The sequence below is a fragment of the Phoca vitulina genome, unplaced genomic scaffold (genome assembly GCF_004348235.1).
Source record: "Phoca vitulina isolate PV1807 unplaced genomic scaffold, GSC_HSeal_1.0 scaffold6, whole genome shotgun sequence".
NCBI classification, from domain to species: domain Eukaryota; kingdom Metazoa; phylum Chordata; class Mammalia; order Carnivora; family Phocidae; genus Phoca; species Phoca vitulina.
The window spans coordinates 49,331,145-49,343,538 of NW_022589709.1; the positions used below are offsets into that span (position 1 = coordinate 49,331,145).

A 12,394-nucleotide genomic window follows, 5' to 3' on the forward strand; every position below is an offset into this window, starting at 1 on the left:
GCACTGAAACCATTCAGTCCCCCAACAGCGAGAACCAGGAAGGTGGCATTGGACTTGGAAAGGACAGGACAACTGGGAAGACCTTAAAATGAAGAATCAATGGGAGTGGCTATGGCAATGGCAGAGGCCGGGAATCCAGTGCTAGGGTCTGTGTTCAGGCAACTGGTGGAAAAAGGTATCCCAGACAAGAGGCAGAGAAGTTGGGGACAGGAGCAGGTCTCACAGGAAGAAAAGACAAGAAGGATGTGCCTTTTCAGAGTGTCGGCTAAAGTGCCTTAGAAATTCATCCTGAAACCGTATTTTGGACAGAGGAGGATGTTTCAAAACCCCAAGTATTTACGAATATTCTTTGTGACTGCTTGCAGTTTCCCCTCCTAGAGAATCACAGAGCAAAGAAACTCATGTCTGGAACCTCCTCTCCGGGAGAGGGAGGTGAGGATGGGGGTCCAGGCAGCCCCAACCCACCCTCCCGCTTAGGATTCCCGGGGATCGCGGGACGTTCTCCCGCTCCGGCCCGGGCCTGGGGAACTGCTTCGGGCGCTCCAGGGCCCGCGCTCCGCGGCAGGAGTCCGGCCTATCACCCCCTACTCCAACTTCGCCGCCCTGCCTAGGCCGTGCGCATTCTCGGCGCTCCGGAGACACTTTCCCGAAACTGCCCCCCGAAGGTTCCCGGGAGCGGCCCGGGGGTCCTTCGCAGGATTCCAGGAGGCGCCGCCGCCGCGGGGCGGGCGCAGTGACCCGCTCCCAGGCCCCGGGGCCTCCGCCCCTCCTCCCGGGGATCCCCTTTCGCCAACAGCCTCCCGGGCCCCGCAGGACACTCCCCTCCGGAGGCCGGGCCTCGTCGTCCCGCCACCGCCCCCGCCTCGCCCCCGGCCGCCCCGCCCCGCCCCGCGCGAGGCGCCGGGAGAGCCCCGGGCCCCGACCCCTCCCCCTGAACGCCCGGCCCGAGAGCGGGACGGGGGCGGCGATGGTGACTGGGCAGCGGCGCGGGGCTGGGTCCTGGGCAGGGAGGCTCGGCGGCCTCTTTCTTTCTCTGCCCCCGCCCCTCTCCCTCCTCCCTCCTCTCTCCTTGCTAGCCCTGCCGGCGGCCGCCGAGGTCGGCGCTCTCGTCTCGTCTCCTCCCCCCACCCAGGGACCCTCTCCTCTCCCCTCCCTCGCCCCCTCCTCTCGCCGCCTCCTCCTCCTTCCCGGAGCTGCGAGCTGCGAGGAGGCGTAGCGGAAAGCCCCGGCGGGGGGAAGGCTGCGAGCTCGGAGCCGGAGACGCGGAGCCGGGGCCGGGTGAGTTGGAGTCGCCGGGCCCCGCGCGCGCTGCGGGAGGGAGAGCCTGCAGCCCCGGCCAGGTGGGGCGGGCGGCCCCGGTGGGGGGCACCCCGTCCGGGCGCCGGCGGAACCGTCGCGGCCGGCGGAGCCCGGGCTGCGTGCGCGGTGGCTGGCGCGGGAACCTGGCTCCCGCGCCCCCGGAGCCAACGGGGAGGGAAGAGGACCGTCCCCGGCACCGGGACGGGTGTCGGATGCTGGGAATGGGAGGGAGCGGCTGCTTCTCCTCTCACCGCCGCAGCCGCCGGCAGCAGAAGTGGAAAAACTGTGCCTGGAACGGCAATTTGCCGGGAAGCCAGCGCGAGCCGAGCTCTCCCGCCGCCGCTGGCGGGCTCCGACCGGTGGTTCCCGCGGGCACCGCGGCGCGCGGGTTTGGGCGCAGCCCGGCGCCGAGCTCCGCGCGCTTGGTACCGCGCCTCGGGGGCCGCCCGGTGGTCGCCCCCGTGGGGCCTGGTGTGTGGCGTTGGGTCACGCCGGCCACAGACGTCAGCTGCTTTTCAAATCTGGGCTGCATTTTTGTGGGCAGCGCAGTGATTTGGGGTGCGGGCTGGAGGAGGTGGGCGTGGAGTGGGAAAGACCACATCTGGGATGGATGGTTGAGCCCATGGGCTGGGGTAAAGGACTGGGGAAGACTCTGTATGTGTCTTTGGGTGTTTTTAGGCACAAAGTTTCCCCCTACCCCTTGTTTTCCCTTCCATTCAGCGGTCTAGTGTTCTTTGAGCTGAGAAAAGCAAAAGGATTTTCTTCCATCCCGTTCAACTTTTCTCTTAATCTAGGAGGGTCCTGAGTTTCAGGAGAGTCCGTGAGCTGTTTCAATGCGAGTAAATGAGAGTAAAGACAAAGTCTTGTCCCCCACCCCCATCTTTACTCTCCCCCGCCCCCCCGGGCCATTTCCTGTATTTCCCGTTTTCTGTCTGTGGTTGTGTGCGTTCTTGTAGGTTGCCATCCGTGACCCACATGTAAAAGTACAACTTCTGTTTGAAATCGCAAAGTAGCCCCAGTAGACCAGTGTGTGTTTGAGCCAGAGGGAGAAGAGGGATGAGTGCGAGGGGGAGGGGAGCGGTTAGGGTCTCGTCCCAGAGAGTTAAACCTGAGTAACCGAGTTCGAAGGAACGTTTATCATGGGCGCTTTGCTTTTCCTACACTCATTCGCTTGAGAGCTCCACCCCCAACAGGTTTAAGCGAGGATCGGTGCTAATTTCTTTGGCGTTGCCCTTTCCTGGGTGTTTCTGATTCTTTCCTCCTGGTCTTTTTAAAAACCGACTTCATTTACAATTTAAGAGATAAGGAACACATGCTAGTGGGAAGATTAAATGTTTTAAAGATAGAGGAAAGAAATAAAATTCAACATCCTCATTTCTTTTTGCCGTTATACTGTGACAGTTTGTTATTAATCTGTGTCAAATCTGATGCTGATGAAATAGTTGAGGGGCTTGCAGTAATACCACTATTATGGTATAATAATATTTTTTCTAGGTGGTCACACATAGAGCAGGTAGTGTCTCTGGTTGTGGTTTGCAAAGGGTGCAGCCAACATTTTAGGCCAGGAAAGAAGACATGGTATGTTGCAGGAGATGATAGGGGTGGGGAGGGAGAATCATTTGTCTTTAGAGCAGTCCAATTAGGAAGAATAATTACTCTGCAAATGAACATTCTCAAATGTAATTCGAATCATGGTACATGAACCAGCCATTTGTCTTTAGGAAGGAAAAAGGATCTTTGTAGATGAGAGCAAAGCAGTGCCTTCTGGAAAAAGGAATATATACTGTTCATCCATGTAGATGGGCTCAGAATTGATGGCACCTGCCTACAAAGATGTGTGGACTGATGAATTAAAGAGATTTCACTGCATATAGTGGACAGGGCAGGAAGGAAAATTCCATAGTGGAAGACAGAAAAACAACATATAGAAAAGTACATAGTCCTTTTTAATGAACATTGTGTACAGCTTCTCAGATTCTTTATTGCAAAGAATTGACAAAATAGGAAGCGAAAATATAGGAGACCCAAATTGGTGCTGTTGAGTTCCCAGAGGTGCCACTTACTATCTGAACTTCGGACAAGTTATTTAATTTCTCTCAGCCTTGGGTTCTGTGTCTATAACTCGGTGGCAGAGTTCAAGTCAAAGACTAACCTTGAAGATTAACTAGGATTACTTTTGTATAGGACTTGGGGTGGTGTCTCGTGCTAAGTGCTCAGAAAATGTTAATGTTGGTTGTCAAATATTTCAAATGCCCTGGAAAAAGCAGTGCCATTCAAAGAGTCGGAATGCATACCTGAGCTGTGGTTGCTTGAGGCGGACCCTGAGTTGAGGCTGTCCCCCTGCCTCTGACAGCCCACAGACGGAAACACTTGATCTCTCTAGAACTTACAAGCTGCATCCTTTTGGCCCATTCTGGTCAGCCTTCCCTGGGACTCCAGTTCTGGGGAGTGTGTAGTGCAGGCTGCATGTGGCTCCGAGGGCAAGAGCACAGGTATGGCGGGCGCCTGGGTGGCTCAGTTGGTTAAGCGACTGCCTTCGGCTCAGGTCATGATCCTGGAGTCCCGGGATCGAGTCCCGCATCGGGCTTCCTGCTCAGCAGGGAGTCTGCTTCTCCCTCTGACCCTCCTCCCTCTCATATGCTCTCTCTCTCTCTCATTTTCGCTCTCTCAAATAAATAAATAAAATCTTTAAAAAAAAAAAAAAAAAAAAAGAGCACAGGTATGGCTTGCAATTCCAGGCCTCACTGACCCTGTGATGGCAGGTTCTCAGGTTTCCAGTCCCATGAAAGTAAATATCCAAATTTCGTTTGAGGGGGGAAAAAAAGACAAAAGAACTTTAATGGTTGGACAAAATGCATGCCTCTTGGGGAATCCTAAAGGCAACATTTTACTCAATGCTTACTGCTCTTGGAAAGATACAAGCAGTAAGTAAATATCTAATCTCCAGATTTTTTTCCGAAAAGCAACTTTAAAGTATACTTTGGGGTTAATGATACACTGCCCAGTTTTTATTAAGGTTGTACCTAGCACAAAGTGAACAAAAGGCATTCTTAGCCAAACACTATTTCTTGAGCAGGGGAATTATGCTGTATATGGCTCTTCTAATTGAGGAGGACTGCCTCTTTGCTCATTCGTCCATCCTTTTATCCTGTCATTCAGCAAATACCTATGAAGCCTGTCCCATGGGCTAGGCTCTGCTCTGGCCTCTGGTAACACAGCAAGAACCAAGAGCAGGCCTCTTCTCTCACAGAGTACACATTCTAGTTGGCAAAGCAAACTGTGCGAAAGACCTCCATAAACCCGGGAAGCTCCTTTTTTGCTTTAGAAGAGACTGTGCTGGGAGAGCAGAGTGCTGGCTGGGTGTGCTTCCCTCCCACAAGCCTGCCTGCTCAGAGGGAGTGATCTGGCCGCGGGTAGTGGCAGGGGCTGCCAGTCCTGTGGGTTCTCTGTAGGGATAAGGGAGAAAGAGGGAGCTCTTTTTTTCCCATGCTTTATAAAAGTCTGTGTCCAGTTTGAGTAGTGGGTGAGTAGAACCAGCAGCCACATGCCATGGAGACAGTTTTTTTTTTTTCTTCTCAGAGGTGAGATTTCTCAGCCTTAGAAGGGCAAAGAAGGAATTAAAGGTCAGTTTTGATCATCAGCTTATAAAACCCAGATGTGTCCAGGGAAGAATCTGGTGTGGCACTTGAAACACTTCTTGCTCTCACGCTGTATAAGGCATGAATGAAGGAATAAAGAAAAGTGGATACTTGGTTCCTCATGCACCTGCCAGGTTTTCTTTTTCATCACTTTTAAAATAACATTAATACATTATGCAATAATAATTGCATGTTTGGAATCTAGGAGGCTTGCAAAGATGTAAGGCAGTCAGGGCTCTGATAGTTGTGTGGATTGGAGGCAGGTTGTGTAGGGAAGGCCCTGAGGGTGCTGGGGTTGGGTGCTGAGCTGAGGAAGCTGAACCTCATCTCCAAAGCTGGCTAAATGATGGAGAATTTGCAGCAGGTAATTGACTTGCTTTATTGTGCTTTAGAAAGAACTTGGTGGCCGTGACGTGGGCTGGGTGACAAGGAGACCAGAATGGGGACAGAAGGTGAGTTGGGAGGCTAGTGCAGGAATCCATGAGGGACTTGGAGAAGGAGAAGGGGAGAGGAAGGCGGAGGCCAGGAGAGACTGGTCACACTTCCTTCGTCATCTTTTGGGTGTGGGCACTTAGTGAGACGGAGTCCAGGGTGATCAGTCATGGCACCATTCGCTGAGGTAAGCAGCTGTGGGGATCCTCAGTTTGAGGAGACGGTGAGGACTAATGAGCTCAGTTGAATCCCGGACTGCACTGTGAGCCTTCCTGGGAGAGATGTCCAGCAGAGAGTTAGAGACACAGGCTGGAACAGAGGTCTGGAGCTAGAGATGAAAGAGGGAGTTATTTTTATAGTAGTGGCAAGTGGTTGCCTGGTTGGTTGAGATTTACTAAATAGTGCTCAGGGTGAGAGTTAAGTGGTGTCCTTGTAACTGAATTTTTCCCTTTTATCCTTTCAACAGGCCTAACTGGGGATAGTCAAGCCCCTGACCTTGGCCTTAAATGACCAGTCTCTTACTGGTATTATTTTACAGATATGGTAGATCTGTTTATATTATTTTGACCTGAAATCATTGAGAGGAATATATGTAGAATGGCTCTGAACATATTTAATAGCTAGGATGTATAACTGGTGAAATTGATTACCACCCCCCAACACACACACACACACATCCCAAAATTCATCTGTGAAAACCCTGATCCCCAGTGCGGAAGTACCTGGAGGTGGGGCCTTTGGGAGGTGATTAGGTTTGGATAAGGTCGTGAGGGTGGAGTTCCCATGATGGGATTAGTGTCCTTAGGAGATGAGAAAGGGAGACCAGAGCATGCCAGAGAGAGAAGGCTGCCAGCTGCAAACCTGGAAGAGGGTTCTCACCAGAAACCAAACCTGACAGTGCCTTGATCTTGGACTCGCAACTTCTAGAACAGTGAGAAAGAAATGCTGTTTAAGTCACCCAGTCTGTGGTATTTTGTTATAGCAGCTTGAACTGACTGTTGTACGGGTGTGTGTTGTATTTCAGAAAATTTAGGATGACCTTTACTTGCTAAGAAAGTAAAGTAGTTTTGTGTGCATCTATAAAATACCAAGTCCAGTTAAAGAGGTATGTTACCTGCATGTTTTCTTAGTTAAACTGTAATACCTTCAGCTAGGTCAAGAGCAAGTACCCAACTATGACTGAGACTTGCCAGGTAAGAAAGGAGAACCTCACTGTATTTCGACTTTTCCTCCTGTGGGTTTGTTCTGATTTGGATTTAATCCCACATTTGTTGATTAAGTGGTATTTTGGAGACTATTTAAAAAATATTTTAGTCAAAATTAAGTAAGACTTCTGAGGTGTTGACTTGGGTGAATTTTTGAGGTTCCATTTAGGACAGTGCAGCCCAACTAGCTTTTAAGCTCTTCACATGGTTTCTACGGAATTCTGTAGTCAGTTATGGTATTTGAATGAAGAATGTTGAGGGTTTCAGCGGGTCCATAGCAAACAATGTGTAACACCTACCGAGGTGACATTAGCGATAAAAGCCGTTCTTGTGTCTTCTGTATGGACAGAGAGTAGTTCCCGAGGTGTCACCAGGTTTCCTGGCTTTTGGCCACTTCAGGGTAATACACTGGGATTTGCAGCCCAGGCTAGTGTATGAAGCTAGGATGTTATAACGGTAAATATGGGGCCTTTAAAAAAAGCACTCCCGGGGTGCCTGGGTGGCTCAGTCATTAAGCGTCTGCCTTCGGCTCAGGTCATGATCCCAGGGTCCTGGGATCGAGCCCCACGTCGGGCTCCCTGCTCAGCGGGGAGCCTGCTTCTCCCTCTCTCTTTGCTTCTCCCCCTGCTCGTGCTCTCTGCTCTCTCTCTGTATCTCTGTGTGTCTCAAATGAATAAAAATAAATAAATAAACAAATAAATAAATAAAGCACTCCCTGTTTGTGGAACTAAGGATATTTTGGCGTGGGCTGAGTATCTCTAATCCTACAAGTGCACAGACTTGCAGGGATCCCTGGATGGCTGGACGGGAGCTGCACACATGTTTGTGGATCCCAGGTCTCTATTACCAATTGCTCCCCTACACCCTTTCTCCCAACACTAATTTTCTCCCCTTAGAGAGACCTCTGTGAGGACACGGTGAGAAGGCAGCCATCTACAAGACAGGATGGAGGCTCCGAATCTGTAGGTGCCTTGAGAACTTGTACTGGGAAAATTAACTTTTGTTTTCATGTCCACGAAAAAGAGGCTTATCTGCCTTTTTTAATGAAGTTACCATATGGCCCTGGAGGGCTATTGCTGTTAATTTGAATTTCATTCATTTGTGGAATAATTAAAAGTGTGCAAAATAGACGCCAGTGAATGCTTGTTAAATTGCAGGCATGCTGTTTGATCTGTGCACACTGTGAGTGCCCTTACTGCTGTGGATCTAGGGTGAGACCAGTGGGGGTTACGGACCATTGTCAGGCTGTGGAACCAGCAGGGACACTTCCCCTCACCCTTGCTTGCTTAACTGGGTTGCCGTTGAAGGGAAAGCTGGTAGCCATAGACAGACTGGAAGGATGGAGACTCAACTTTTAACTCTTCATGTTGGGCTAGTGTGATTTCAAGTGACTAGTTATTTTCTTTATTTTCCTATTTTTCAGATTTTCTGTAAATATCATGTTACTTTTAAAATCAGAGCAAAACAGTTGGTGGGTTTGTGTGTGTGTGTGTGTGTGTGTGTGCAAATGTCTTTGGCCACAACACTGTACATCTCCTTAAATCTGTGGTGCATCCATTATAAAGCAGGTTTCTGCTTTAAAAGAGAATTGCAATTCCTATTTGTTGTAAACGTAGTTGCTCATGATGGGAGGCTGGGAATACAACCAGGACTGGGGGCTGTGACCCACAGCCAGAGTGGGGCAGCTTCCTCTGAACTATAGGCAAGAACCCACTCCTTACCCTATATTTTCTATGTTTTCATAAACATTGTAAATGTGATTTGAGAGGTGTTTCACTTTTATAGCTAAGCGTGTAAATGTTTTTCTGATTGGTAAGAACTCTTGAATTAAATCTGTTAAGTACTCATTTAAATATGTACTATACTGATATGTTAGGTTTCTTTCTTTTTAAAAATTGTTTCAGTGTTCATTTTAACCCAAACCAGCAGTGAGATCTTAAATATCCCTTTAGCAGCAACCTCTCCACATGCCTGGAAAATTAGAGGGGCTCTTTTTCCTCTACTGATTCTATTGTTCAGCATTTTCTTTCTTTCCACACTGAGCTGTGTTGTCAAGGGCACCTGGAGTTCAAGCTTCCTTTCTCCTGGGGCAGGCTGCAGTTGGGCTGAATTTCACATGTTGTTTTCCAGTTTTCAGGCAGTTAGCCAGTTGTTTAAGGATGGTTGTCACTCTGTGGACAGTAGCTTCATTTAATGCTTAGGTAAGTGGTGCATACACTGATTCAGGGCAAATTAACCTCTTAAGATTTTAAAACTTTCTTTTTTCTCTTGCCCATAGAGACCAAATTTTCTGAAATTAAAAATAATGGATTGGATAGTCTGGGAACTGCAAACTTACCAGTAAGCAGTCTTTTTGTCTTCATAAATGACTACCACTTGTGTATTCAATATAGACTTAAGAAAAACATGGGTCACAACTTTAAAAACAGTCTAAAATCCCATCCAAGTTTTTAAATGGCTGTCTAGATGATCCTACATAGAGAAGTATGTCTAAACAGATACTTACACTCTGTCATTTGCTCATTTTTATAGTAGTCCTTCCAAGGTTCTTCTGTATTGGGAGCTCATCATTTGCCAACCTAATTACTAATTCTGTATGGATTTATGCTGTACTATGTAGCGTAGTGCACTGGCTTAAACAGGTGACTGTAGGTCTTTTTGATCGGAATCCTTTTGGTAAATGAGTGTGCTTAGGTTGTCTGGTCTGCGTATGTGTTTTTTCCAGTTTGTGCTGAGGTCTATAGTTTTTTTCTCTATTAGTAAAGAAAGGGCAGCATCAAAGGGAGCTAAGCCAATATGTGGAATGTTTTTAACTATAACCCGAAGCCTAAAAGAGCTGTAGCCAGGGAAAGAGGCCACACTTAATTATAAGAACCCAAGTGGTGGTGGTGATGAAAAAGTGGTGGTGACGAAAAGGCTGTGTATTCACCTGTGTGGACAGGTGGCTGGGGGACTGGCGAGGATAGTCTGATGAGCTTTGTGGCAGATGGACTGCTGCTTCCCTTGGGCGGGAAACTAGACTCATGGACCCTAAGACGACGTGAGCTTTCTTGGCAGCTACTTTAGTCAACACAACTGGCATGTTTTGTTTTGTTTTTTTTTTTTTTTTAAAGATTTTATTTATTTATTTGAGACAGAGAGAATGAGAGAGAGAGAGAGAGAGCACATGAGAGGGGGGAGGGTCAGAGGGAGAAGCAGGCTCCCTGCCGAGCGGGGAGCCCGATGCGGGACTCGATCCCGGGACTCCAGGATCATGACCTGAGCCGAAGGCAGTCGCTTAACCAACTGAGCCACCCAGGCGCCCACAACTGGCATGTTTTTAAAACACTTTAAAATGAGAAGTGCCAGTTAGATTTCCTCTTGCTTATATGTGTGTGTGAGTTTTTTTAAAAATCTTGACCATGGGGCTTCTGTCAAAATGTCCAGATAATTTTGGATTCTGACCTGCTCATCTGTCATGTCAGCCATCCTCTGGCTGCGTGTTCTGTTCCTCGACACATTCTGCTCATCGGGCATGGAAGTTCTTTGAGTTACTTACCGGTGCTGCTCGGTTAAGCCTCCCCTTGTCATTCTTCTGAGTCCTCTTAGTAACCAGGGGCGTGTCAGCCTTTGTAGGCAGCCAGAGGGTAGAGGGTTGGAGTCTGTGCCAACGAACAAAGGAAGCTAATCATACTCATGACCTTGCCCTCATTAACACTGTGTTGGAACCAGGAGAGCCAGCGTTCCATGGTACTGTTTGACTTTGGATTGTCTCTGTTGATTTATGGTCATGGGGTCCATATTTCAGCCTTCTAAGGAATATAAGAGCGAGATGAGACTGTAGGAGATTATCAGTACTTACTGCCTCTTTCTAACTCCCTCAAAGTTGGGCTTTGAATTATCAGCTAGTTTTGTACCCTGCTGATGGTGATTTGGTCCCAGGACTAACCAAGACTGACGAGAGTGTGAGGGAAGAAGGCCTCTGAGAGTCTGGAGCATTCGTGGGTAAGCTGATGACCTGGGTGTTCCACAGGTGGGTGTAAAAGTCTCACATTGGCACATTCAGACTTCAGTGTGCACAAGAATTACCTGGATCTTGTTACAAGGCAGATTCTGCTCCAGCAGGCCTGGGTGGAACCTGGGGTTCTGTATTTCCACAAGTTTCCTGCCACACTGATGCTGGTGGTTCTGTGGAAAACACTTTGAGTAGCCAGCCTTACCCAAAGCTGGGACATGAATAAGACTATGAACTAGTCAGCTGGAGGCTGAAACCTGTAAAGTCTGATAACCAGGAGGCACCTGTGGAGTCTGACTTTGGATGGGTTGCCTGCCACTTAGGGCTGGTCTCTGTTGGGATGAGACTGAGGGCCCTCAGCCTCGTCACTTCCATTAGGGTCTGTAATGACCACCAGGAGCAGCTGTGTAGTGTTTACCTTTAGTCCTTAGGGCAGGGAGGTTCTAGAGGGTCATTTTAGGTGGGATATGATTAACCTAAATGGCAGGTTTTGTTTTTGCTAAGTTTTAGTTAAATTGATTTCCTCAATACATGTTGACTGTATTCCATAATTTAATTTCATTAATTTATTTTTTTAAAGATTTATTTATTTATCCAAGAGAGAGCACGAGAGAAAGCAAGCATGCACGTGTGCATGCCCATGTGTGCCCACACATTGGGACAGGGGCAGAGGGAGAGAATCTTCAAGCAGACTCCCTGCTGAGTGCGGAGCCCTTGACAGGACTTGATCTCACCACCCATGAGATCATGACCTGAGCCGAAACCAAGAGTCAGCTGCTTAACAGACTGAGCCACTCAGGTGCCCCTATATTTCATAATTTTAACTAGATAAAGAAGGCTCTAACTAGGGGCGCCTGGGTGGCTCAGTCGTTAAGCGTCTGCCTTCGGCTCAGGTCATGATCCCAGGGTCCTGGGATTGAGCCCTGCATCGGGCTCCCTGCTTGGTGGGGACTCTGCCTCTCCCTCTGGCACGAAGCCTGCTTCTAATGTAGTTTAGGCATAGACCCCTCCTCTGAGGTTTTGACTTTGTAAGACTGGAGAGGGTCCTGGGGATCTGTATTTTTTTAAACAAAGCTTCTAGGTAGTTCTTATGGTCAGGCAGGTTCTAGAAACACCAATGTAGAGAAACATTGATTTAGAAACCCATCTATCTGAACCTGCAATGTTGACCGTGTCTGAGGGACGCCCTTACATGTTCTTTTCTTGGCCTCTTGGGTACTGGTTTCTGTCCCTGTGGAATCACTTTTTTATCTTGACACATGCTTTTATTCTTACAGAGAGGCCCTTATCTTGGACGGGACCAAATCAGAGAGTCCTTTTTCAACAATGTAAGACATCAGTTCTGTGAAGCTGTTATTTTTAGGAAGGTTTTATGGACACTGACTATTAAGTGCTTTTGGGCATTCTTGGAAATACTGGGCTCTAAGCTTTGGACCTCTATGGAGAAGTCTAAGGAATGTCCTGCAGCTGACTTTTCCCACACCCTCTCCCACTTTGGTTTAGACAGACAGCTGGGGATAATGAGTGTCCCCTTTCTAAGTAGAATGCTGACTAGAAATGGATGAGGAAGGGCCCCTCATCCTCCACAGACCAGTTTGGTTCTGATCCAGATGAACTGACAGATTGAGGAGTTGGGCTTTCCATACCGTTATATCAACATTGACCTTCCTCTCTACAAATGCAGGGTCCATCTCAGCCCCACCCTAGAGACCAAGTCAGTTTAGGAAGCAGATATAGTAGGAAATGGCTTGTGTGTTGGTTGGTATTGGAGGGGTGGAGAAAAGGCTTCTTCCCTGGTGATTGTGACACTGTTACATTTCCATCAG

General features: G+C 48.5%; 1 protein-coding gene across 2 annotated transcripts in view; it reads left to right on the forward strand.

The window, feature by feature from the left end:
* Positions 1 to 947: 947 nt before the first annotated feature.
* The window catches only part of LHFPL2 (LHFPL tetraspan subfamily member 2), a 155,763-nt gene continuing 144,316 nt past the window's right edge, over positions 948 to 12,394 (forward strand). The window contains exon 1 of one of the 2 annotated variants that reach the window (XM_032404139.1): positions 948 to 1,278. The gene's annotated coding sequence lies outside the window, so the exon portion shown is untranslated. The remainder of the gene's footprint in view (positions 1,279 to 12,394) is intronic. The other variant, XM_032404134.1, reaches the window with a different exon arrangement.